This window comes from Lutjanus erythropterus, chromosome 8 (assembly GCF_056507025.1).
Source record: "Lutjanus erythropterus isolate fLutEry1 chromosome 8, fLutEry1.hap2, whole genome shotgun sequence".
NCBI lineage: Eukaryota > Metazoa > Chordata > Actinopteri > Lutjaniformes > Lutjanidae > Lutjanus > Lutjanus erythropterus.
Genome location: NC_139324.1, coordinates 2,949,221 through 2,975,448, shown reverse-complemented (window position 1 = coordinate 2,975,448; position 26,228 = coordinate 2,949,221). Strand labels below are relative to the sequence as shown.

The 26,228-nt window shown below is 37.9% G+C and overlaps 1 protein-coding gene across 4 annotated transcripts in view; it reads left to right on the top strand.

Moving 5' to 3' along the window:
- pcbp3 (poly(rC) binding protein 3) overlaps positions 1–26,228 on the top strand; it is a 134,024-nt gene that overhangs the window by 25,211 nt on the left and 82,585 nt on the right. For all 4 annotated transcript variants that reach the window (XM_084724247.1, XM_084724245.1, XM_084724246.1 and 1 more), the window contains exons 2-5: positions 23,043–23,106; positions 23,259–23,324; positions 25,033–25,138; positions 25,426–25,542. The gene's annotated coding sequence lies outside the window, so the exon portion shown is untranslated. The remainder of the gene's footprint in view (positions 1–23,042; positions 23,107–23,258; positions 23,325–25,032; positions 25,139–25,425; positions 25,543–26,228) is intronic.

The window sequence follows — 26,228 nt, the reverse complement described above, 5'->3', positions numbered from 1 at the left end:
TCTGCACATTAACCTAATATCCATTCATTGGTGCGACGTACATGAAGCATGAAGGTTTTGGGGATTTGGACAATTCTACCTTTGATGTGGAGCTCCATTCATTTGCATGTACATCAGAGCGCCTGTGCTGTCAAAAGGTCTTCTTAGCCGCTGACCTCATTAATGTGGTTAGATCAAACAGTCTTTTATCATATTTTATCTACCATTTAGCAATGGGGTGCTCAACTGTGGGGTCAGAACGCCACAGGGGGCTGCAAGACAATTTTGGAGGTCGTGGCTTTATTTGTGGGTTACCAAAAACGCTTTACAGTAGGGCTGGATGTTATGGCTTAAAAATTATATCTCAACATTTTTAGGCTAGTCCGCGATATACAATATATATCTTGATGTACACTTTTTCTCTAAAATAACATACTGTAAATTCTCTAATTGTGCAAACATATGATGATCTTATAAAATATGGTGCATTGTTGTAAGTGGCTAAAATGAGCTCAACCTTAAACATCTACAACAGTAAAATGCAACATATACATTAATGCAGCAGTAATATTAAACCTAAAAACATCAGATATAAAAGTAAAGCACTGACATTCATTTTTACTGCAGGATGAGTAATGATATATTTATTTTTGACACTCTCAGTAAATGTTTCTATTCCAGCTATAATACTGACATACATTTACTTTAGTTGAATTTAGAATGCAAAAATTTTACTCATAGTGGAGTATTTTCAATGTGGAGAATACTTTTTCATAAGTAATAGACTTGCATTACACATCCACTGTACCTGTGTTATTGGACAAGCCTTCCCCTTAAAGAAAGGTGGGCTTGTGGGTAACCTGTGTGACAGAGGTTAGGGGGGTTTGTTGTGAAAGTGAGATAGCTAGTTAGCTGCTATGAGTCAAACTGAAGACAATTAAAATAGCCTAAAACTTGAGGTCTTCCAGATTCAGAATAGAGCTGGAAGCCGCAGGTAGAGCAGCAAACACAATCAGATGATTGACTACTTTTTCTCATGTAAGATTTTTTTTTCTCCCCATGGGAATAGAAAAAAAAATCACAATTAGGCCCACTTGTAGCTGCTAACTAGCCATGTAACCCCTTCATGGGACAGCTCTGCTGTGAAGAGTACAGGAAGACGCAGAGTAACGTCACATAAACAGACACTTTTCATTTTTCTTTTGTGGCAGCAAACACAACCCACAGCCTTTCAGGAACTATTATACTGCTTTATGAAAAGTAAAGTAACTGCCCCTCAGCAGCAACCAGTGGAAACACAAAAAAGTCAGATATGACAATATGGTCATTTGCTATATCGTGCATAAATCACACTTAAATCTAACAAATATAATCGATATATCTCTCAGCCCTAGTTTACAGTGTTCTGGTTTTTGTTTGTAGTCCAAGTGATATTGACCAATCACATTTGAACAGGATTTGGTTGCCTGCAGGTGAAGAATCCCAGAGAGCAAAAGAGGAGGAATGCATTGGCTGAAATGCAGTCTCGGGACCCAGTGTCTGCTGAGGGCTTTATAATTTTTTTGCATTGATAGGCAGATATCTGTTTATAAAGAGTAGGGGGACACTGATGAGCCTGAAGTTAATTGGACTGTAAACGATGACTGGCACATAGAAGATGAAGTCTTGGGTATCCGTTGGCTACACTGGAAGTTCTAAAGTTTGGACATTGGCACTAGAGGCTACATTGTCATCAAACAGTAACCAGTGGGTTTGGAGATAGATAAACAGATATGCTGGTATTTCTGTAGTCATTGAGTTAAAGGTACTCTGTGGAGTTTCTGACCACTACTAGTGGTGTGACACAATGTTTTTAATTGCAACTAATTGTGTTCATTTTCAGTCAGTTCTACATGGACCCATTGATTAAAATGCCCAACTTTACAGCAGAAATAAACATTTTACAGCCTCAAAACTCAAAACTGTGATACATTGTACGCCTAACATATATACATACATATATCTATACAACTATACAACTACAGTCTGTGTGTGTGTGTGTTTGTAAGCTGAAAACATTGGAAAAGAATGGTCTTGCACAGCTTTTTCTGTGAGTTGCCACTCTGCATGAATGAATGAGGCATCTTCTCTGTTCGCTCTTGCCACATCCAATATGGCAACGACGTCGACGTATGATTCAGCGCTCAATGTGGCGTCTACGTATATATGTCTATGGGTAAAGGACCCAGAGCTAATGTTAGCTGCCAGCCTGACACACAGTGTGGCTAACGTTAGCAGTGCTAGCAGCAGCAGCAGCAGCATGCAGTTCCACTTGCAGGTTTATGTCCGTGTCTGTGCTTAATGTGGTCACATGTTTATCCAGTCGAGTGAATATATATCAACTTATTCTGTCACAGTCTACATTCGCCAATCGGTTCATACGTGCTAGGCGAGATGGGCTGCCGTCTGACAGAGCCGCAGCCCCGAATAGTGGCGGGTGGCTGCATAAAAGCTTAGAGGCAACAGGTAACTGGCATCATGCATGAATTAAATATTGATAAATATTTTAAATGACTAGTATTTCTGGTGCCAACTAGCGTGGGATTTAAAGCCAATCAACTGTAGTAATTCTTTTCTCATTAGAAGAAAATGTAGGTAAGAACACTCTTGCATAAAAAAAAATACAGTCAAATACTGTGAAAAGGATATGATTTTTAAAAAAACTGTGATATGAAAATTTTGTCATACCACCCAGCCCTAAGCCACAGCCTACAGGTTTATGTTTACACTGTATAGCCAAAGCTAACTGTATGATATTGTGAGGACTGACTAATTACTGGACGGCAGAGCCAAAGTTCAGTTTTCATGTTTTCTATAATTTCTTATTTATAGTAGTGTTCATATTCTTAGCTTAGAATTTGATAGAGAATATTCTATTCAGTTCTTATTGTATGATTATACATTGTTCTTTTCTGGATAGGTCTACTTATTCTGAGACATACAGATGGTGAAAACAGTTTTAAAGGAGGGAGGATTGTAGTGAGGGCACAGGGGTGTCAGGTGAGACTGTGTGGCAGTGGCAGGTTTACAGCGGTCAGGTAGAAGAGTCCCTAAACAGAATTTTGCTTCAGACCCAGAGGATGTCAGGACCTGCTCTGTTGGTGGTTTTAATGTTATTCTACTGTTTGAGACAGTCACAGGAATGTTGCAGTGCACCATCAAAGGCACGGAGGAAGAAGACAAGCTAGTAAATATGGACGTACAAAATGCTGGATTATAAATATTCAACATGTTGTTAGACCTCAAGGCTCTACACAGTGCGTTTGGGGCAGAAACACTTAATGCAAACATAACTTGTTGCCATGTAAAGATAATTCGAGGTAGTTTAGAAATAGTGTTTCTATTTGTCCATCAGAGAGTACTAAAAAGTCCTGTCACAGTTCTTTAAAGGAACAGTTCACCCCCAAATTGAAAATATGTGTTTTTCCTCCTACCTGTAGCACTGTTTATCCATCCATATCCATATAATGGAACTAGATGGGACTCGGCTTATGGTGCTCAAAGAGCAAAATAAAACCAACCAAACAAACAAAAAGACACATCTGAAAAATTCAACACCAGTGTCTCTTTCCAGAAATCATGACCCTAAACGGTACAGTAGAATCTACTGGAACTACTTTCTTTACATTAGAAAGAAAGTAGTTCCCACATGAAACTGCTCACAACAAGGTCTGTGGATTATCTTGAGCAACCAGGTCATGATTTATACATATAAATCTAAATTTTGAAAATGTTTTGGTGCTTTGTGCACCACAAACCAAGTTCCATTTTGTGCCATTATATTCTAGAGAACACAAAATTGTCTATAAACAATATCTACAAAACTTGGCAACTCAGGATGGGCAATTATTTTTCATGGGGGGCCACAAGAGAAATTGATCAGGCTGCTGTGGGTCAGACACAAATAATATATGATGTTAAAACTGCCAATTCTCTAATAATGACATGGTCAGAAGTGTTGTATATAGAGCACTTCTACTGTTGGTCATCCTTTCAAAATTTCCATGTGATGACTCTTGGGATATTATTTTGTTGACAATGTCCAAAACTTGATGTTTTACAGTGTAACATGTATGATGCATACAGGCTTCAACAATAGTAGCAGCAAAAGTAGAAGAACAACAACATAAAGAACATGGATTGAACAAAGAAAGTTAATTTAATATAAAATGTACAGTTCATTATCATTTCCAATGAACACAGCACTGAGCCCTTTCAGAATCAACTGATAATGGTTGAATCTAGATGGATAAATAGCTCTATAAGTAAGAAGAAAAATATGTATTTTTGATTTTGGGGCCAACTGTCTCTTTAAGAACCTCACCTTATTTCTCTATTAGACTGATCTTGTTGTCATGTTTTTTTTCTTATTAATGTGTTGACCCTTATGATTCCACTATATTGTGAGCTGCTGTTACCATATTTGTTTCTTATTTCTCTTCAATGACTGAACAGCGTTGAGCTTTTGTTATGCACAGCAAAACCTCAATAAAAAGATTTAGATTTTTTAAAAAGACACTACACTGCAGATGACAGAGTGTGAGATATATTTGGATTCTTTCAGAAATCATGACTCTGTCCAGAAAAAAAGTTTGTTTTAAGGGATAACAAGCCACAGAGGCCACTCTCTAATCGTTGGTCCGGTGAGCATATGAGCCGGTAATCACAGCTGTTAATGTAGCTTCTCTATAATAATGGCTCCTTTGTGTGCATCTGTTTACGTGAGAGAGACAAAAGGAGGGAAAACTAAACTGAGCGACCTGCTGCCTTCACGTGAGCAAATGCACCTGAGACGGAAGAAAGCTGAGCTAGTTCAACATCATTAAATGTGTAACTCACCACCTTGGGGAGCAATCAAGCTCCATTTGCAGTATGTCTCGACAGAAAGGAGGAAATCAGGTAACACGCTCTGTCAGGAAAATTGACTGGTCAACAATTTGCAACTGGTAATTTATCAGATTTATTAAAGCTGGCACTTTTCATCTGCAGAAAAAAAATGTACAAGTAAGGGGAAAAACAGCTGTGCAGTTTCCATGCACATATAGGAGGGGGGGTGTCTCATGATGCATGAAACTCATTTGGCTGACTGTGTATTTAAATAGAATTGGGATGTTAGGCAGCCTAATAAAGCACATTATGGAATTCTACTCTCTTTAATCAGAAATATGAAACTGAGATATGAATAGTTAGCCTGGACAATAGCAATGAAGCAGCAATGAAAAAGTTGCTTCTTTCCTACTGGACATGTCTGCAGGATTAATAAGGCTCATATCCTCCATTGCAGGCATTACATTAATGTTACTCATTTGGCAATGAGGAATAAGCTAAACTATAATTAGAGTGACATAATGGGGAAAATATTGATAATGTCTCTTCATGAATTACATTATTTCGTGCCTTAGTCTTTACTAAAGACAAGAAAAACTCTTTCTTGAGCTTTATATATTCAGATAGTTGTTTGGGTGGAGGAGATTGAAGATCAGCTCTGTTCTTGTATCAGCATGCAAAAACAGATGGTATGTGATGAATAAACCCTGCAAATGAAAGAAACAGAACAGATAAAAAAGCAAATATCAATTAGAAATCTGTTCATAAACTGAGCATCGTGCTTGCAGGATACATATGATGCCAGTAAGGAACACACTTGTGCCTGTAAATCTAAGAAATGCTCATAAAATTGATTTAGCAGGCCGTGATTGACTGCCTATCTTAGAATAAATTGGTGGTGAAACCTTATTTATTGAATGAGCTGCTTGTCACAGCTGATAACACAAAATGCCTCCATGCAGCTCACAAACAACAGTAAGCTGTGGGTGACCCCCAACTGTAGGCAGGGGATACTGCACTCACTTTTAAAACTGAGAGGGTGAGATGTGATGACTAACTCCACACCAGAGAATCTGCATCCTCAATCGCTGTGATTGGAAACATACTAAAACACAGAGGATGTAGGGACACTCAAAGACAAAAGCGTCCTGCAAAAACATGTAGGTAATTGTCTTTGACATACTGACACCTCTCTAATCACTTTTGTCCAATCAGGTCAGAGGAACACAAACAAAATAATATTCACAGTTTTTTGAGAAAATGTGTGATTTGTATTCAGAGCTCTGTGTCTCAGGGCTCATTCACACAGATGTCACCAAGGATGAACTGATCTGAATAACCAGTGTGAAATGTGATTTATCAGACACAGCAACCTAACAGCCCAGAAAATTATCCTGACAGCCGCTGGTTTGGTCAAACATTTATATCCGCATTTGTCCTTTGCTTGGGTTGACTTGGACTTTATTCAGTGGACATTCAAGTCACACTTGCTCAGCGTTAAACATTCACAATGTAGATATTACTATTATGGATGTAACAATATTTTGAATATTGCAATAAAGAAATGTACCTGTGATGACATCTACTGTGATATACGACATGGTCAGTTATTTTATTATTTTTATTTTATGAAAGGACTGCTGCATTGTTTTTGTTTTGCAGTTGTACATACACAATTCAAACATTCACTGCCAAAAACAATTCACTTCAATTTTTTGCACATGCTTTTTTTAATCAAAGAAGGAAAGCAGAAGTGCTTTATGCTAAAAGGAAAAGTAAATGTTATACAAACAAAAATGCTGCATACCATTTAATAACAAGCATTGTTTCAAGTTAATCATTTTTCATTTTTCGTCATTTTTTTGATATTGCAACAAATATGTTGTGGAAATTTTATTGTGGTATTATCATAGCTTGATTTTTTGGTATTCTTACATCCCTAATTACTATAGTATAAAAACATACTGTTGCAAATTAATCATTAAGGAGCAACTCAACACCATGGTTTGCCCGGAGCATGCCTCTTTCACAGATTCGCAAAAATCATTCCGAGCCCTCAGTCTCTCAAAATCGGCTATCGTCTGACAGTAATTTATCTTCTGGGGGCAATGGCCAGTTTCTAAAGGCTTCAGATGCAGCCAGGATATCCAGATGTTGAATAACAGATATCCAGACCAAGATGACTTATTCCATACGCTGATCATAGGTTACAGCGTTATTATCAATTTAATACGCAAGAATGAAGACAAAGTAGAATTTTGGCTAATCTCTAAAAGGAGATATCTGCACATTAATGAAAATAAATAAAAAACAATATTAAAAAGCTAAATTGTCATCAGACAATAACTGATGGGTTTCAGCTGATGCATTCTGCCTCTTTTATTCTTCACATTGACTGTTCACATGCATGCAAGCAAAGCTCACTCAAATGTGATTGGTCAGTACCGCTTGGACTATAAACAGATACAAGAATGCTTCCGATACCAACCATCTGCCTACAGATTCTGCATATGCAGAAATTTGTTTATGGAGATTAGAACACTGACACACACCTCCCAGAGCATGACAGATTTTTGGGGTTACAGATTAGGGATGTTACAACCTACAAAAATAGAAAATTGATTAAAAATAGATTTCAAATTCAAGAATTGAAGGCAGAATTGGCAATTATGTCAATGTTTTTTGTTCTTTCCAACCCTGCCTATTTTCAGTGTGTATCCAAAGGAAAAAAGAACAGTTGAAAGACAACACAGCATAGTTTACCAGCCATTTTATCACCATGTATTAATATCATATCTATTTAATGAAGAATTTGAAATGTAAATGACAGTTGTCAGGACATGAAACCAATGATCTGCTGATCTTTACAAATGAATATTGACTAAGAATGGAGAGTGGTGACAGCAAAAGAATGTTTAAATTGAAAATTCAAACTGAATAGTCACCTTATGAAAAGTTGTATTAAATCATGGATTTGGAGAAACGTGACACCCCTACTTGCCATGCAAGTTTTATTTTGGTACAGAACTTGGTCTTTCTGTCTTTACACAGACTGCAGTGTAGCAGAGAGGTGCTTTGTCTCTACCTCTTTCTTTTGGCAGAACTGACACAGTCTGTTGCCAGACTTTTCTGCATCCACCAGCATCGATGGCCAGACTGTGGTCACTCAGTCTATGTGTAGATCTTCAGTTCTGTTGGGAGGCTTTGCAAAAGTCACGTCATCTATCCTGGTGAGGGTCGTGCAAACAAAAAGGGAGGGAACTGGGAGGTGGCCTTGAAGTACAGAAGAAACTCGAGAAAAATGGTCGTATTGGAAGTTGTGGTTTCTGGTTGCTCACAGTGCCGAGATAATATGTCACTGTTCAGTGCTGAAAGGCACTGGAATTTACTAAGGATGAGGATCAGTTGGCTGAGGAGACTGTTCTCCATCTTCTTCTTTTGGCAGGTTTGGGTTAGTTGGCAGGTCTATAGATTTTATTCAGATTATAGAAAGTCCTTCATTTGTAATGTATGCAGCATAGTGTGGTATATCATAATGTGCAAACCATTTATCTCATTTACATCCTGCATTGATTACTTAGATTGTAAATCTTGTACAACATGCTTTGGTAATACTCATCTTCTGATAATGCTAATAAAGAAAATCTGAATTTCATATTAATGATATAGTTTTTGTCTCTTCTCAAACTGCGCACAGACATACACTACATACAGTATGCACATGCACTGGGTCCCGTCTTATCAACACATGCACAACACACGGCACAAACAGACCTCGCACACACACACAGTTCACCACCTGACAGTAGCTGTGATGAGCAGGCAGAAAGGCGAACCTCTCTGGGCATAAATATGTCCAGTGTCAAGATATACAACTGGCAATTCCATCTCCAGTTGAAGCCTCGCCGATTGCTTTTTGGCCCTTCCCTGCAACTCATGCAGGGGTGGAATACACACAGATGAAAACACGGCCTTGCACGCGTGCATGCACAGCACAGGCACATGATACACAGATTGAGGAGGGTTAAAGAGGGGATATCTAACTAAATGAAAACCACCTCCCAGTTGAAATGAGAATTATGCAAATACATCTATATGTCATACACTGATGCTTTGTGCAGTGGAGCTGCAGCCTACAACCAAAGAAGCAGTCTTTGTGATAACTTTGATACTCATTATAAAATCTTTCAATTAATGCTTATTATCCCTGCCAGGGGATCATGGGATTGCTTGTGTGTGTGTACATGTGCATATTCATGACTGTATACTGAAGCACCTCTGTGCTTTACAATTTTTGAAAAACCTTGCATTTTTTATGATTTTTATGCATTTATGTTTTTATGGCCTAAGGCATTATGTTTCACGTCATCCCATTCTTATGAATGCAATGACAAAAGAACCCCCAGAGGGAATTTTTTCAAACTTGACACAAACGACTGCTTGGATTCAAGGATGAACTGATCAGATTTTGGTGGTCAAAGGTCAAAGTTACAGTGACCTCATGTCCATCCCGGTCTCATGAAGGTCATATTTCAGGAACAATTGACGGGAATTTCTTTTCTTTTTTTTTTTTTTTTTTTTTTAAGCATCCACTTGGACTGATTAAATTGGAGGTGGTTAAAGGTCACACGGGTCAACATTTTTGGTCATAACTCAAGATTTCATGACAAAATTTTATACAAATATCTAATGGGATAACTGATGAACTGATGACATTTTATATTGAGAAGGTCAAAGGTCAGCTTCACTGTGACTTTATAATGTTCACCTCTCTATCAGTCTTCTATACTCCTCTTTAAAAATAGTCTCTAAGTGAAGATGGCATGTTTCATGTTTGAAATTATTCAAGCAGAATCACACATGTATAATTTTGGCCAAAGACTACACTTAATACCTTTTATGAAATTCCTTCTAAGATACAGGTCAATATTAGGGATGCGCGGGATTAGTCGACTATATGATTAAGAAAATACTAGTCATTTAAAATATTTATCAATATTTCATTCATGCATGATGCCAGTTATCTGTTGCCTCTAAGATATTATGCAGCTGCCCTCCACTATTCGGGGCTGCAGCTCTGTCCAATGGCAGCCCGACTCGCCTAGCGCATATGAACCGATTGCCATGGCAACCCCGGATGTTTATATCTGCAAAGTTGGACAGATGAATGTAGACTGTGACAGAATAAGCTGATATATATTCACTTGACTGGAGAAACATGACCACATTAAGCACAGACACAGACATAAACCTACAAGCAGAGCAGCTGCTGCTGCTGCTGCACTGCTAACATTAGCCACACTGTGTGTCAGGCTGGCAGCTAACGTTAGCTCTGTGTTCTCTACCTGCAGACACTGTGACTCTCTTCAGTCTGAAAAGGTGAAGCGTTCAGTGAGTTGTTGTCATGTTTTGTACATTAACGTGTAAGGCTTGTATAGCACAGCACAACATAGCGCACATTTCAGCAGCATTTAAAGTACGATTTGGCAATTGTAGACATGTGATTAACGGCTTCAAATGGCTCTTAATACACACAGTATTTTTTAGACAGTGTTTAACATTATAAATTAATAAATCCTGCTAAAAATTAACTGCTTTCTAGTTGTTTTCATAGTGTAAATTTTGCGTTTAATTGACATGGAAATTAGTTGTCAGGAACATCTTTAGTCAATATAAGTAAGGTAAGGTAATTTTCATATTCAGTTCCTTGAGAGTCTTCACTACAGAAATCATATAAGTCTGGACAGACATGGAGGTAAACTGTAACTTGACTGGTTGGTAGAGACATACAGCTGCAAGGCAGTAATTCTATTTTTTGACTGCTGTTTCATGCAAACATTGACAGCTGACTTCTTGCAAGTGATCAGCAGATGCTTCAGTCTGAAGTCTTGTTTCAGCTCATGACAATGTATGTGGGTGTCATGTTAATGTTAGCACAGTTTTGAAAATCTCTGCTGGTTACATCTGGCAGTCATGGTGGCATTGCAGTAGGTGCTTCATCATCTATTACCTGATGGGAATCTGCACTCCCCTGCGTGACCTCTTCTAGTTGTTGTAGTTTTTTTTTTGACAAAAGTAACATTATTACATATGTGACTCTAGATCAAATGTTAAATCTTTGAAATATTTTACAATACACAAGATATTAGAATATGACCTGATCATCTGCTTCTGATACCACCAGGAAGCAGCTGATCATTTAACCTTGCAACCAAGCAGCCTCACTGAGGTTTTAAATCATCTTTCAAGGCAAGACTAATCCTAAACAGAAGTGAATCATGATGGATGGCAGGGTGGTTCTATGAACTGTGCAACATTTGATTAAATACAAAGGTCAGTTTCTCTCTTTGTAATTTCCTGAATCTAGGTACCTTTCCATTTGATTCAATTTCAATTCAGAGTGTTACGATCCATTTAGGAGTAAATGGACAAGTGGAAAATTAAAGCCTTCGTAGCCTAATATTTGACTGGTAGGCTGTCCAGGGTGTACCCTGGTCATGACCCTGCAAAGGATAAGCAGTTAAAAATAATGGATCCATGAATCCATTGTGCCAAAATAGACAAAGCAACCAAAACATGTCAATGTACTTTCATTCACTGATTACAGCATTTATTAAGTATAATCATAAGCCACATAAGCCAGAAGGGGACATGAAAACATTCTTTTCAGTCTGAACACCTGGGAATTACTCCAGGTTTTGTTTTTTTTCTGAATAATTATGAATCAAATTATTTTGCATATAAAACCATTGGCATAGATCTGGGTGATGTCTACTGAATAGGCATTTGATAATGTCCACAGTGAAACATCATGATGGACGACAGCATCCTTGCTGGATCTAAAAGGGTCCTTTTTACCACATAACATGTCAACCACAACTTGTTTGTCTTTGATTAAAAAAGTAAAATGGTATGGGACATGGAGAGGTAGTGGAATGAACAGCAGCAAAGGCTTTTTTCTCTCCCACCTGTCAAAAACAAAACTTGTGTAACAACTCTATGGCAACTTTGAGAGGACACACTACCTCAAATACAGAAGGCCTATCAATCATGATGTTACAATGATAGATGGCTCAGTGGTAAATGACTGTCAGCCATCGTCCATTGGCCCAATCCTACTCCTTATCACAGGTTAATTACTAGTAGCTGTAGCTGATTGTGGTGCAATAGTCAAGTGCATCTTATACCGTTCCTTCATTTGGACAGAAGAATAATGTTTTCTATGCTAGAGGTCCATGAGCTCAAACTTGATTGACCTCGGTCCATTTCTATGCTTGCTAATGGTTATGAGATAAAGCATTCCATTTCACAGAATAGAGGCTCTGTGTGTAATCTAAAGCCAGCCTCCAGTACAGGCTTCTTTTTAACTGAATGAATTCAGGGGTCATCTGATATATTATTATTATTTTTTTTAAGGTCAACTATATTCGGACAACCACACATAGTACAATTAGGAGCAGTGGGCAGCTGCTGCGGTACTCAGGGACTATTTACCCCTTTGTCAGGGCCACTGACAGGAGAAGTGACCTTGCAAACATGTTTTTGATGGTGGGAGAAAACTGGATGACTTGGGAGAATCTGACACAGGCACGGGAAGAACATGTAAACCGAGATTCAAACCCACAACCAACAATACCTATGATCAGTGATCAAGGAAACTCATAACCGACATTTGGAACTGATATATATTTGCAGTAAAAATGAAGATCCTGCTGTGTAGACTAACACAAAGTGGTAGTCTCAGAGAGCTCAGATGATAGTAAATTAGCAATGCTAATGTTAGCAGCCATGGCAATGAAGGAGCAACCATAATTACAGGTCAGAAGGGCAAACAGTCAAAGTTATCTTGTGACAGCAAGTGGACTTTTAAGCTAAAATAACCCATGTTGTGTCAGTTAGCTTGGGCTTTTATACAGGACTGCTGAAGTGCAGACAGGAAAGGGGGAAAGAGAGTAGGGTCATGACTTGCAGCAAAGGGCTATAGGCGTAAGTCAGACCAATGGCAGCTGCAGAGGACACAGGAACACAGCCTCAGTACTACCAACTGAGCCACCAGGAACCAACTTTATTGTCAGGGAGGCAGCATTTCTCAGATCTGCCTGCATCCAGGTCCCAGTTTTCAAATAATAGATTGTCTGGTTTGGTTCTACATTTCCTGGCCTTTTGGGATTTGGGGACAAATTCTGGTACTTGTTAAGACTTTTAACATAAACTCCAACTCAAAACCTCAATCCTCTGTGTCTGTTTGTGGCACAGAAGGCTTCAGCGTTGATAGGCTATTACTCATGATGTGAATAAAATGAGATAGTATCATGGGTGGGACACTGAGGAAGACCACAGGCTTCTTTGACTACAGGCAGAGAAGTAGCACATTTTATCTACAATCAAATTTTTTAAATACAATTATCCCAACAGTTGTAAACATGCTGAATATTGAGTCGATAATCAAGTGACCTAAAATATAACGATGCTCTCTGTATTAGAAGGGATGTTCCACAAAAATCTTCCACTTGTCAACTTTATCACTAGCTTCTCTAATTTATATGTTCTTATGTCCATTTTGAAAAAAAAAAATCAAAAACTGTCAGGTTCCACTTTCCACCAGGGAATGTGCATGCTGCATTGATAAATGGAGTCACTACATGCTTAAATAAAACATATATAGTAAATTATACATTATTCTACTGTAATTACTATAATTGGGCAAGGAGATATATGTAGTTTCAGAATGATTGTACTTTTGACATTCACTTCAGCTGTGTTTATTTGTGTCTATTGCGGGGCTTTTCCATAATGGACTGGGGTGGAGCTAAGCACAGAGCCGACACACAGCTGCTGTAAGCTGGAGAGCTCTGTGGAAGAGGGCCAGTGACGAACTAGAGACTGAAGAGTCCCACTGATTTTGCTCTGACTCTGACACCTTTACTAGCGAGAGGAAAACTCAGAGCTTGTTTCAAACTTTTGGGATTAAAATGCCGATTTATCTTCGCTCTCACTTCTCAACCTATCCAGCCAACCATGCTCAGCTGTTTACAGTAAACTAATTAGTCTCTCTCTCTGTATTAACTGCTGACCAGCAGAATAATGTATTTGTCTCACACTCACCAATTCTTTCCATTTTGTCCCTCCTGTCTCAATTCCTTCCCCCCTCTTTATTTCACACAGACACGGTTACCTTGCTAACTGTTTGTGCGTGCATGAAACACATGCACCTGCATATGCTCTTCTGGCAGAGGGGGCCTAGGGCGGAGAAAATGAAACCTAACTCACATCTGGGAGATGAGACTCAGCAATCAACTGTTTTTTTTCCTAGGCTTTCTACCCTCTGCAGCTTTTAGTTAGAGTTACTCCAGGTCCACAACTAACCAGATCCTGGTGGTAGGCGATTCTTTGCTTTATAACTCCTGGGAGAGCAGAACCCCTCAATGATGATGTGACTCAGCAAGCGCACATCAAAGATTGAGAAACTTGAACTCTCTATGAAGGTGCAACTTAACCATTGTGTCATAGTTGTAGAGTTTGCTCGATGCTGAAGTTTTCACATGTTGTTCCCTTACAGTGTCAGTGTTTGGCAACTCTGACAAAAACACCTCTGAAGCAAAAATCCCTAACAAATGCAGCAGTCAAGAAAGCTGATGTGCACTCTCCAATAAACATAGCATGACTAATCCCTCCTCACAAATGACAAGGCCTAGTCATCAAACACACAATGAATGGTCTCCCTCTAAATGACTTCAAAGTGAAGCCACAACACAGACGTGAGTGATGGAGCTACATTTCTGTCAGTAGCACACAGGGTTAACTAAACAAGCAATTTCAGCACCGCTGCATTTGCTAAAAAGCTTGATGGGACTAGCTAAGCTCCTGTGATTGGCCTTTGTGTGTGAAAGTGACCACTTAAGTGCTATGCAGCCCCTCCTGAGTGTGTTTGTAGGCATAAGCATTTCCTCTGACTTTTTGCCAGCTTGCACTGTGTTCGTGTGTGTGCGTGTCATTGGGAGTGTGCTGGTGTGTGTGTGTGTGCATTTGTGGTAGTTTTGTGTGTTCATGTGTGCGAGGGAATACATTTGTGGTTTTAACTGTCCTGCTTCATGGTGCTAGTTAGTGTTTTTGTATCATTTTAAACAAGATTTTAATGCCCCATGTAAAAACTGAATTAGTGCAGTGAAGCAGCTTGTAAGGACAAAATTCAATACAAACTTTGTCAGACTTACAAAGGGATCCACAGCAATAAAATAGACAAAAAACATTCATTTAACCAATTTGCAGAGATAGATGCTAATATTTTGAAGCACTGGCCTCACATGCCACCAAGCCCCTAAATTTGGGGGCCAAAGTACGTTTCTGGTGTCCCCAGTGTAAAAAACACTACAGAAAAGGACATTTAACTCAACTTAACACAGCCTTCTTTAACTGTGACACCTGTGTTGCCCACTTTTCCCATAAATAGTGATGCAGTGTTTCTGGAAGGCATTTGGCCTCATTGCAAGAACATTTTCGTATTCTTATCCTAAATTTCTCCTTTTTTATACAAAGAGCTCATGCGCCACATCAGATTCAGCAAATGATCATAACTTCAGATAACTATTTGTAACTATCTGTATTAGAGTGCACATACATGAGACTTGCAAATTGGCATAATTAATGCCCCAATAATACCACATATGGCTTAGCCTCATATGTCAGGAAGTGAAAAAAAAGCACCAGAAAGGAAAAAGAAGAACTTTATGAGTTCAGGGTTTGAAGTTCTGCTTTTAGAGATCCATAAAGGAAAATCTGTCATTGTAACAGCGTCTGCAGTGGTATTAAAAGGCCTGCTAAAACAAAGAAACAGGAAAAGCAAATGCTGTAATGCTGGCTGATGGGGTTGGACTGTCAGTGAAATAAAGAAACGCCTCGATATGAAAATGACTAAAGAGGGAAAAAAAACGAGTCACCACAGCCACAGTAAGGGGCAATCAATACCTGCAGTTGGAGGAGGGGGCTCAGGGGAAGTTTTCATCATGGAGACAGAGGACGGAATAAGTGAGGATGTTTACCTGGACAGAGACTTCATTACCTGCATGTGCAGATATACAATACACCTGACAGCAGGTGCCATTTATATGTAAATTTATAATTTAGCAATTTGGTAATTAGAATTTGAAAAAGTTATTAAGTTTAATTTATTTTTCACAGTCAAAATGTCTTCAAACTAATGAAATATACAGTCATTAGTGGAAAACCCTGGTTTGGATAACAGCTGACTGACTGCACAGGACTCTACGACAGGTCTGGACCACTTGTGAATTGTGTTCATATCTGAAAAAGATTTCAGAATATGAGTGAATGCAACAAATTCTGCTAAATCACTCGTACGGACCACTTAAGAACAAATCTGTTTGTAGGAGTGGTTCTTCCATGAAGTCTGCTGTTGATGTTCCTGGCGACTAATTTCCCTGTCAATTAAACACAAAATTTTATTTAGACTAGTTTACTAGTCTCACACTAAGAAAACACTCAGAAAGCAGTTAAAATTGAGCAGAATTTATTAATTTAATATGTTAAACACTGTCCAAAAAAATACTGTGTGTATTAAGAGCCATTTGAAGCCGTTATTCACAATCAACAATCACCAAATCGTACTTTAAATGCAGCTGAAATGCGCGGTACTTTGCACTGTGCAATATAAGCCTTACACATTAATGTACAAAACATGATAACAACTCGGAAATGCTTCACCTTTTCAGACTGAAGAGAGTCACAGTGTCTGCAGGTAGAGGACACAGAGCTAACGTTAGCTGCCAGCCTGACACACAGTGTGGCTAATGTTAGCAGTGCAGCAGCAGCAGCTGCTCTGCTTGTAGGTTTATGTCTATGTCTGTGCTTAATGTGGTCATGTTTCTCCAGTCGAGTGAATATATATCAGCTTATTCTGTCACAGTCTACATTCATCTGTCCAACTTTGCAGATATAAACATCCGGGGTTGCCATGGCGATCGGTTCATACGCGCTAGGCGAGTCGGGCTGCCATTGGACAGAGCTGCAGCCCCAAATAGTGGAGGGCAGCTGCATAATATCTTAGAGGCAACGGATAACTGGCATCATGCATGAATGAAATATTGATAAATATTTTAAATGACTAGTATTTCTGGTGCCGACTAACTTGGGTTGGGACATTTAACCCTGTAAAACCCAAATATAAAAAAACACTAAAAAAATTTTTTTCAACCATTAAGATGTTGTTGTAGGAGGCCTTTGATGCTAAAAATGAGGTGTTTTTTTAAAAAAAAAATGTTTTTGTAAGTTTTTACAGAAATGTTGTAATATTGCAACATTGGGCTCAATGGGGAGCAGAATCTCCTGTATTTGTACTCATTGTCTGAACAACAATACAGAACTAAGGATTCATTTGCAGGGTTTTGCTTTTGTCCCAGAACAGTATAACATGAAAAATAATCTCAGTCATGTTGTTATGAACAGTCATTTATTGCAACAACTAGAACTTTGACATTTATTTACAGTGATAGTCCCAGAAACAGTTCTTGTCCTCATCATCACATCACACTTGCTGCTCAGTATTGGGACTGATATCTGTCAGGGGGCTTGATGTGTTCATTTGATTGGGGCTCAATGTCCACATTGGCTGGGCAATCAGGTTCTTGGTTTTCTTTGTCCACACAGGCATCATTATCCGAGTCCTCGTCACTCGCATCAGTGTCGTCGAACTCTATGTCCACATCACTCTCTCCATTTTGGACAATCCCAATCACATCCTGCACATTGTACCGAAGATCTCTCCTTGCTGGTGGCATTCTGAAATGGAAAAAATAAGATTGAAACAAATGTATATATAAACAGCACACATTCTTATTAGATTCTAGATAACCTGCAGAAAAAGAGGGGATGGTGGGGAGATTGATTTCAATATGAAGCGTTTACACATTGCACTGAAGTAACCTGTTCACACATTTAACTGGTCACACAATAGTGTATAGCTGACCAATTGTAAACTTTGATTATCATACTAATAGGTATGCAGGTAGCCTCCAATTTACAACAACACCTTACATTCCTGAACATCAACACCTGTTCCAGAACAATGGAAAAATGCCCTCCCCCAAACATCCCCCACAACTGCTTTGACTATGAATTGATAGGAACATTTTCTTATCGATAGCCAAGACAAAGGGCAGACATGCACAAACAGAATTTCTTTGTTAGAAAGTGCTGCTTTCTGTGATAAGGGGAAAATACTGAGTGTTGAAGGTGGTTAGAAATCATTATAAGTAAAAGAAAATGATTAGATATGGAAATATATCTTTGCACATTAGTTTCTAATACTAATATGTAATCTAATATCAGGCTAGAATGCGTAAATCATGTGTAGTTTAAAGTTATATTGGGAAAATTTAAATTGAAGTTTCTCTCAAGACGTTCCTCTCAAAACAGGGTTTCTTTGACTACCACATTCACCCAATGTTGTAATATTGCAACAATTACAAAACAAGCTCTAAATAAAATGTAAGGCACATTTTCCACAATGACTACATATGGACATGTTCTAGACACTGTAATAAACACAAAAAAAATATATTTAAAGCATTTTACTTACTTCAATCAGATAAATCCAGTCCAGTAAATCGAGGGGATGATGCTCTCTCAAAAATCTGGAGGTTGTGTGACTTCTTGACCCGATGGCAGGCCTTATATACAAATGTATGACCCAATAGCATTCTGAGACCGAACAATAGGACCAAACGAGTATGTTCATGTGGTTGAACCAAAAAAAAAAAAAAAAGGGGGGGTTTTGGGGAATAACAAAAATTGTTGTAATTCTGCAACAGTGGGTCTTACAGGGTTAATCATATAGCCAACTAATCACGCGCATCCCTAGTTGAAAAATTAGGAAAAATGAGCTAGACTTCTCAGCTTGTTGACCAAACTGGAAACTTAAACACTTAAACTCCTGCCTCCACTCACACCTGTTTGTTGTTGTTTTCTTTTTTCACAGGCTGCCTTTTGTGCTTCTGGGTCTTCTGTAAGGATCATGTTTGAGCGGGCTTAGTAAACCCATACTTTAATAGGCTCATCATATTGGTAGCTAGCTGCCATCCAGTGCTGTTCACTGTTCTGTTAGAATTCTGAATAAAAAGGCACAGATCAGGATGTTAGAGGAACTGTAATATGGCCTTGCCATATTGGGATAAACCTTGGAATCCACAGGGGGGCACCTATATGGAATATTTGGTGGCCACATACTAACTCTTTGTGGCCACAGGCCATGGTTAATCTTGAACCCAGGTTTATATATGTGGGCCATCTCACCAGTGTTTACTAAACCTAGATGAGTACTGAGAGCAGCTCTTCATTGGGCTGGTTGAATCATCTCTGACTTATCTAAGAAACATAAAATTGTACATAAGATGTCTTAGAAGTGCCTCACAACACCAATAAACAAATAAACTTGACTGGCACTATCTGAACACTATCTGGAAACCTGAAACAAGAACCTCTATGCATCATTGTAAGCTACTATGAGCCTCCACATGCTACTTAGCTGTATGTATAGATACATTATGAAAATATTCTAAATATAGCATACCCTTCAACTAAATTTTGTTGCTAACCCTATCCACAGCAGTGCGTCGATTAATGTCCATGCTTGTGCTCCTCTCGGCTTCAACAAACTGGGGGTGAGTCAACCACCATTTACTGTTGGTAATATACCAACTATGAATAAGCACCTCATACAACCCCACCTCAAATAATCCTAACTAACCCTTTAAGACACTGTAGAATCAACAGTAGCTTTTTACACTTTAACATAAGCTTACTGCAGCAAATGAATGTGAGTTCCCAATTTAAGAATACAATTTGACTGACAGTCTCTGCTGGCAAATAGTGATGAACACGGCAATCTTATGCAGGTCTTTGTAGCTGTGGTGCCTTCCAGCAAAAAATGAAAGCTGCTCAACCAGTATATATGCCCCCATATCAGCTGCTTCTTTCTAGGATTGGGCAATATGTCAGTATTATATCAATATGAGACAAAATATTGTCTTATATTTTGGATATCATTATATCATTATATAAGCATCGTCTTTTCCTGTAAAGTGATCTAATGTTCTGAACTCAGCAGACTGTTCTAGCTGTTCTTTTATTTGCCTTTACCCACTTGGTCATTATATCCACATTAGTTATGATTTATCAAAAATTTCATCATGTCATCCATACAATATTTTACATGCATTTATCGAGATATATATTTAATATCGTGGAATAGCCTAAAAATAGTGAGGTATTATTTTAATTAAGCCAAATCACCCAGCCCTTCTTCCTTCTCATAAGTCATCCACGTTAGTGTCTCTGTCTAGGTGAGTTTTCACACACATGAATGGCACAAAATGTAGGCTACTTTAATATTGATATTTGTGGTTTACAAATTGATATCAGATCTAATGTTCAAATTATGATAAGTCAGTCTCTGCACATGTAATCAATGCATTTTGTTGTTATTGCCACTGGTGGCCCATTAGTCTATTATTTTTACATGAATCCTCTATCACACACAAGACACTGGACTGTAATGTAATAATAATAATAATAATGATATGTGCATGGATAGAGTTATGTTTCTATGCACTTGGTATAAACCCAAAGATCATTTTTTGTGTGTACACAAGGTGTTATTTTACATATTCCAGTATATGGTCCTCTGCTGCCTCCCCTTGACACATCTCAAATGCTTCAGTGCATTAATCTTGTGTGTGCAAGTGTGAGACAGAGGGGGAGAGAGGGAGAGATGTGCATTTAGCATCAGTGAAGGGCGAGTCCTTCAGCAGACGGGGTCAGCGCTCTAATCTGAGGAGGTGATGATATTGTGAGGATATTTAATGAGAGGATAAAAGCAAAAGCGAAAGGGGGGGATGAGTATTAGCCTTTTTAGATATCATTAAACATTAATACTGTCAGGGGACTGGAGCACACTGGGGTCCTTTTCATTGACTTTCATGCTGCGTGCTAATAGAGTTTCACCTCTGGGGACCTCAGCACCCCCCACCCAGCCCTCAGCACATCGCTAAAGCTGAGGGAAAATCAGATCGCCACCCCGCTTCTGAGGATAAGATTAGTGGGTCTGTCTCTCTCTGTGTGTGTGCATGTGTGTGTATGTTAATTGTAGCTTATGTGAGGTCACGCACTCGCTCTTGCTTCCTTCCTGTCTTTTACTCATGCTGTATGATATACGCATATTAGAACTATTCTAAAACTATTAAAGGCCCTCAGAGACTTGCATATATTAATTCAATATTTAATCCAGAGAAGCACTTCAAATACTTGTCCATATGAAGTTATTTTTGTGTTTCCAGAGTAATGCTTAAGTATTAGCAAAGTACTTCTGCTCTGTTTTAAACTAAGAAATGGTCGAGACTTCAAGGTCTCTCATTACTTGTTATATTCTGTATCAGTGCATCATTTGCTAATTTGTCTGATTTTGTGTGGATCTGTCAGTGATTTTATGCAAATGATGTTGTTTTCTTTATACTATGACAGTTTTCCTAATATTAGATTTAAAAAATAGCAATTTAACACATTGCTTCACCACTGTATGGTTTTCCTGATGTGTGTTCCCTAAATAATAAAATATATAAAAATAAATATAACAAAAATAATATAACATAAAGTAATATAAAATTAATACAATAAATAATAAATAGAATAATTGAATTTGAGTGATGCAGTTCAGCAGGGCTGCAACAATTATAATGCTAAATTAATTTGCTGATCATTTTAAATCATCGTTTCATCTTTAAACAGTCAGAAAACAGTAAAAAGTGTCCATTACATTTCATAAAGCCCAAGGTGATGTCATAAAACTGCTCATTCTACACTTTGGAGAGTAAAATATTCAGCTTCCTTATTAATAAGATATACTAATGCAGGAAATCCTCACAGGAATGAGGGGACTGTTGGCATTTTTGTGACAAAGAAGAACTTAATGGACACATGCATTTATGGCATCACCAACATTCAAAATGTTTTTCTTTGCACTATTTTTTATTTATTTGTTGGCATTTTACATAAACACCTGACTTGTATAAAGCCATCATATTTTGTTGGTCACTGATGCTTTTCATATTGTATCTATATACCTATATTTTTTTCTGTGTGTATGTAAATAAGACTTTTGTTTATTTGTTCCTCTCTGTGTTGTCTTTGTTTTTAGCTTCATGTCTATTTCTATTGACATTAGAGCTGCAATGATTTATTGCTTGATCAATTATTATTTGATTATTACATTACTTGTCAACTATTTTGCCATTTGATTAACCTGTTAACATTTATTGTTATTATTATTGTTTTTTTTTTTTTTTGGAAAAAAAGTCAACATTCTCTGATTCCAGCATCTTAAATGTGAAAACTTTCTAGTTTCTTTACCTCAAAATAAATGACAACAAATGAAATCAATTAAATGAGAAAATAATCGACAGATTAATCAACAATGAAAATAATCATTAGTTGCAGCCATAATTTGTGTGCAACTGTGTGTAAATTCCATGTTCACATAGTCGACCAATAAAGTCGACCCTTTTTACGGCAACCATGTTGATATAAATATAAAATAATAAGGTAACAAGAGGTGTTACCAAGATACTAATTAAGGGTCCAGTTCCATTTAATGCAGAGTAATACCTGTGTTTACGTACTGTTAAAATATCATGATATTAATATTATTTTTTTTGTCATTAAACAAATCATTACAGATTAATTAGTTCAGCTTCACTCTTCACAGGTTGTTCATATGCAGTTACACTCACCGTCATCACTAAGAACAAATATAACCACAGTAGAAGTATTTATCCTGTTAGTATTCTTATATGACTATTTGTAAATGGTGTTATTCTTAGATTAATATGTTTTCATTTGTTCAAAATCAAAGTTAAGTTTTAACTTGAGACTGTTTGTCATGTAAAGCACCAACAGAGGGCAGTCATCCTCTTCTAAAGGAGGAACTCAAACCCTGTGTGTATATGTGTCTGAGTGTGTGTGTGTGTGTGTGTGTGTGTGTGTGTGTGTGTGTGTGTGTGTGTGTACTGTACAGCTGGGTGTGGCTTCTGATTACTCGCGGTACAGGTAGATGGCAAAGGAGGGAGCTGTTACTGTATGAATTTGAAGTCACAATTAAAGCAAAATTCATTTGTTTATCTCATTAACAGGAATTCCTCTCCTCTCCTCCCCTGGAGTGCTATCTGTCTGTCAACAACAACTCAACTGCACAAAGTAAGAAACAAACGTAACAACTGATGAATCATTAATTTTGGCTATATTCATAAACAAACCAGTGTGATGATGCACTAATTCATTCTAACAGCAGAGGAGTGCGGTGTGTACTTTCACATATTCAGTGCTGCCCGTTTCCCTTTCTTTGACAGATCTGCTGAAACCACTCCCACAACTCATTTGACATTAACACACTTCTGCTCGCCAGGCGCAGCAAAGTAAGTGATCATATTAAATTTGATTTATCTGAGCACAAACAGTAAAAGGTGTAATGTTTATCCTCACATCAAAAGAGTCCACATTTGTCAAAAGTTATAGAGCCTGTGTCACAATCCTTCTACCACTCACTTATCACTTTCATGCTCTTCACACTTGTGGAAATTTTAAGAAGCAGCACTTTTAATGCATATGTTAAAAGTAATGCAGGCCCTCTGATTTATCAAGCACATTTATCTAGTAGCATTAAGCCCCAGCCACAGATTTTTACAGGCTAATTAGAATTTACAATGAGAAACTGTATAAACTGTTATGAATTACATGGGCATTACAAACACATTAAAGTGCAATTATTTTTATTTCAGTGATATGAAAAATTCTCATTCCTCATAATTAATTTAGCAGATACTTGGTGAGGCTGAATATTAATAATAGAGAGGTTTTATCTAAAATATAGACGTATTTTTTGCTAAAGACTTTTTATCTATGAACCCATTCATGTACAGAAGGTCTCCAGAAAAGAAAATATCCAAAGTAATTAATTATGATACATAAGTTTGCAGTGTTACTACACTGAACAAAATAATAAACACAACACTTCTGTTTTTGCTCCCCACTTTTCACAAGTTGAAGTAAGAGATCTAAGACCTCTTCTGTTCAGAGAAAAGGCTTATTTCTCTCAAATCTTGAGAGTAAAATTTGTTTAAATTATTGTTAGTGAGCAGTGTTCCTTAAGATAATTCATCCACCTGACACGTGTGGTATTTCAAGATGATGAACAGCATGGATTTTACACAGGTGTGCCTTGGGCTGGTCACATCACAGGTCACTCTAAAATGTGCAGTTTTCTGTTCTCAGTCGGAATGGGTATCAAGAACCAACACTTAACTGGTACTGGTTCCTGACTGGTCAGAACCGAAATATGGATAAGCTCTTGGACAAACAATATTATATACTATTGGTTATTATGTAATGGTCCGTAAACAACTGACAGGATTAGACAGGTGTGGATTCACTTTACAAAATTTGATGAAAAAGCAGCTAAATGCAACAACTCAGGAAGCAGTTTGACTTGTTATTTCAGCAAAAAGAAATGAGAAAATAGCAGACGTTTTTCACACTTTTTGTGACATATCTATTTTTTTGTGTAAAATTATGGTGAGCTGTTTCAACAAGAATATCTAGATCAGTATCTATAAGCAGTATCAGCATTGATATTGGTCAAATCCTAATGACACCTATCTAAAGTGCTCAGTGCTCACTAACACTGATTTAATGAATTTGTGGGAAAAAAAATACAGAAATTAGCTTTTTGTGTACATAGAAAAATTAAAAATGGCAAAAACCATAGTGTTGCATTTATATTTGTGTTCAATAGACTCAAGTGTTCAATTCTACTAAATTCACAAGCTACTTAGTTGTTTGCATTTTATGCATCTTTATAACTCAACTATCACTGGTGGCACAGGTAATTTTTTATCCCAAGTCCAAAGTCAAGTCTCAAGTCTTTGAGCTCAAGTCCAAGTCAAGTCTGAAGCCTCTGAGGGGCAAGTCCAAGTCAAGTCTCAAGTCTTTGGTTTAGTTTAGTTTGGCTGTCGAAAGAATGGTGCCAACTTGTTTTTCCAGAGGGGCTGCAAATTGTAAGCACCTCCCTTAATCGAATTGTGAAAAGACACCAATTCACCATGTTTTCATCCGTGATGTGTTTAGGTGTATCGACCCCACGTCCAGTCTCCCCGTTCTGCTGGAAGGCTGCCAGCCACAGGTCACATGACCTGGAAGAAAAAACCTAGGAGACTTTTCGGATCCCTCTTCGGTCAGACACACCATCTTATTGTGATTGCTTGCACACACACCATGCGCAACATGAGAGATGGGTTCATCTATTCTGATTGAACGCAGAAACAAACTTGCAATAACAGTCTTTACCACAAAAAATGTGTTATACATTAATATCAACTTCAAGACAGTAATATTTATTTACAAAAAATACATGAAAGTACATAGCTAGTAAAAAAAAAACATTATCTGGATGAACACAAACCTGATAAAGACATTACTTAACCTCACTTTTCATGTCTATTATTTTTCACTGGGCTTTAGCATGGGCTGGCTATCAACCTGAAGGGAAGTCCAAAGGCTGATGAACTGATCTGTGTCTGCGTGAGACCACATTGCTCTGGTGTCCTATATGCCCTGAGAACACCCAGCGCAAACCTGGTGAGTAACGACACTCATTTTGATCTGTCAGTGGTAAATTGATGTGTGTCTTTCCCGTCTATGCAAGCAGGTGTCCTTGCTATGAAGTTTTATGCTGGATGATGGTGACAATGAGTCAGACCATTTTGAATAAGCCTGGCCATTTAATCATATAATTTTATTTGCTTGGAAGGCACAGGCTAATATTCATGATACAGTGTGGAAAATGTGTAGTTGCTCATAAACGAAGAGATGTTTAATATTTGGGACAACACACCAAATAATCAAATGACTGCACACCTTTTTCTCATATTCTCCTTCCTCTTTCTTTATCTCTTTTTTTTTTGCCTCTCTCAGTCTGTCTAAATACCTGTCTCAGTGTTCTTGTACTGTTAGATAAAGTAACAAGGCATAGACTTCATCTCCTTTCTGTTCCACTCTCTGTAACACAGTATCTTTTCACACTGAGGGTTTAAACAAAATCTCCCATGAGCTTTCAGGGTTTAGGGTTCTTTCCCACTGGCAGTTTAGACTTGATCTGGTAGGGGGTTGGATTAAATATTTAGTCATGTGAGCACTTTTTCCCAAACTTATTTGCACACCATAACTCCCCTTCCACAAATGCACTGCAACTCTATACATTACCCCAGAGGAGATCTAAGTGTGAAAGCAAATGACCGAGTCAGTTGTCCCAGTCATAACCTTGC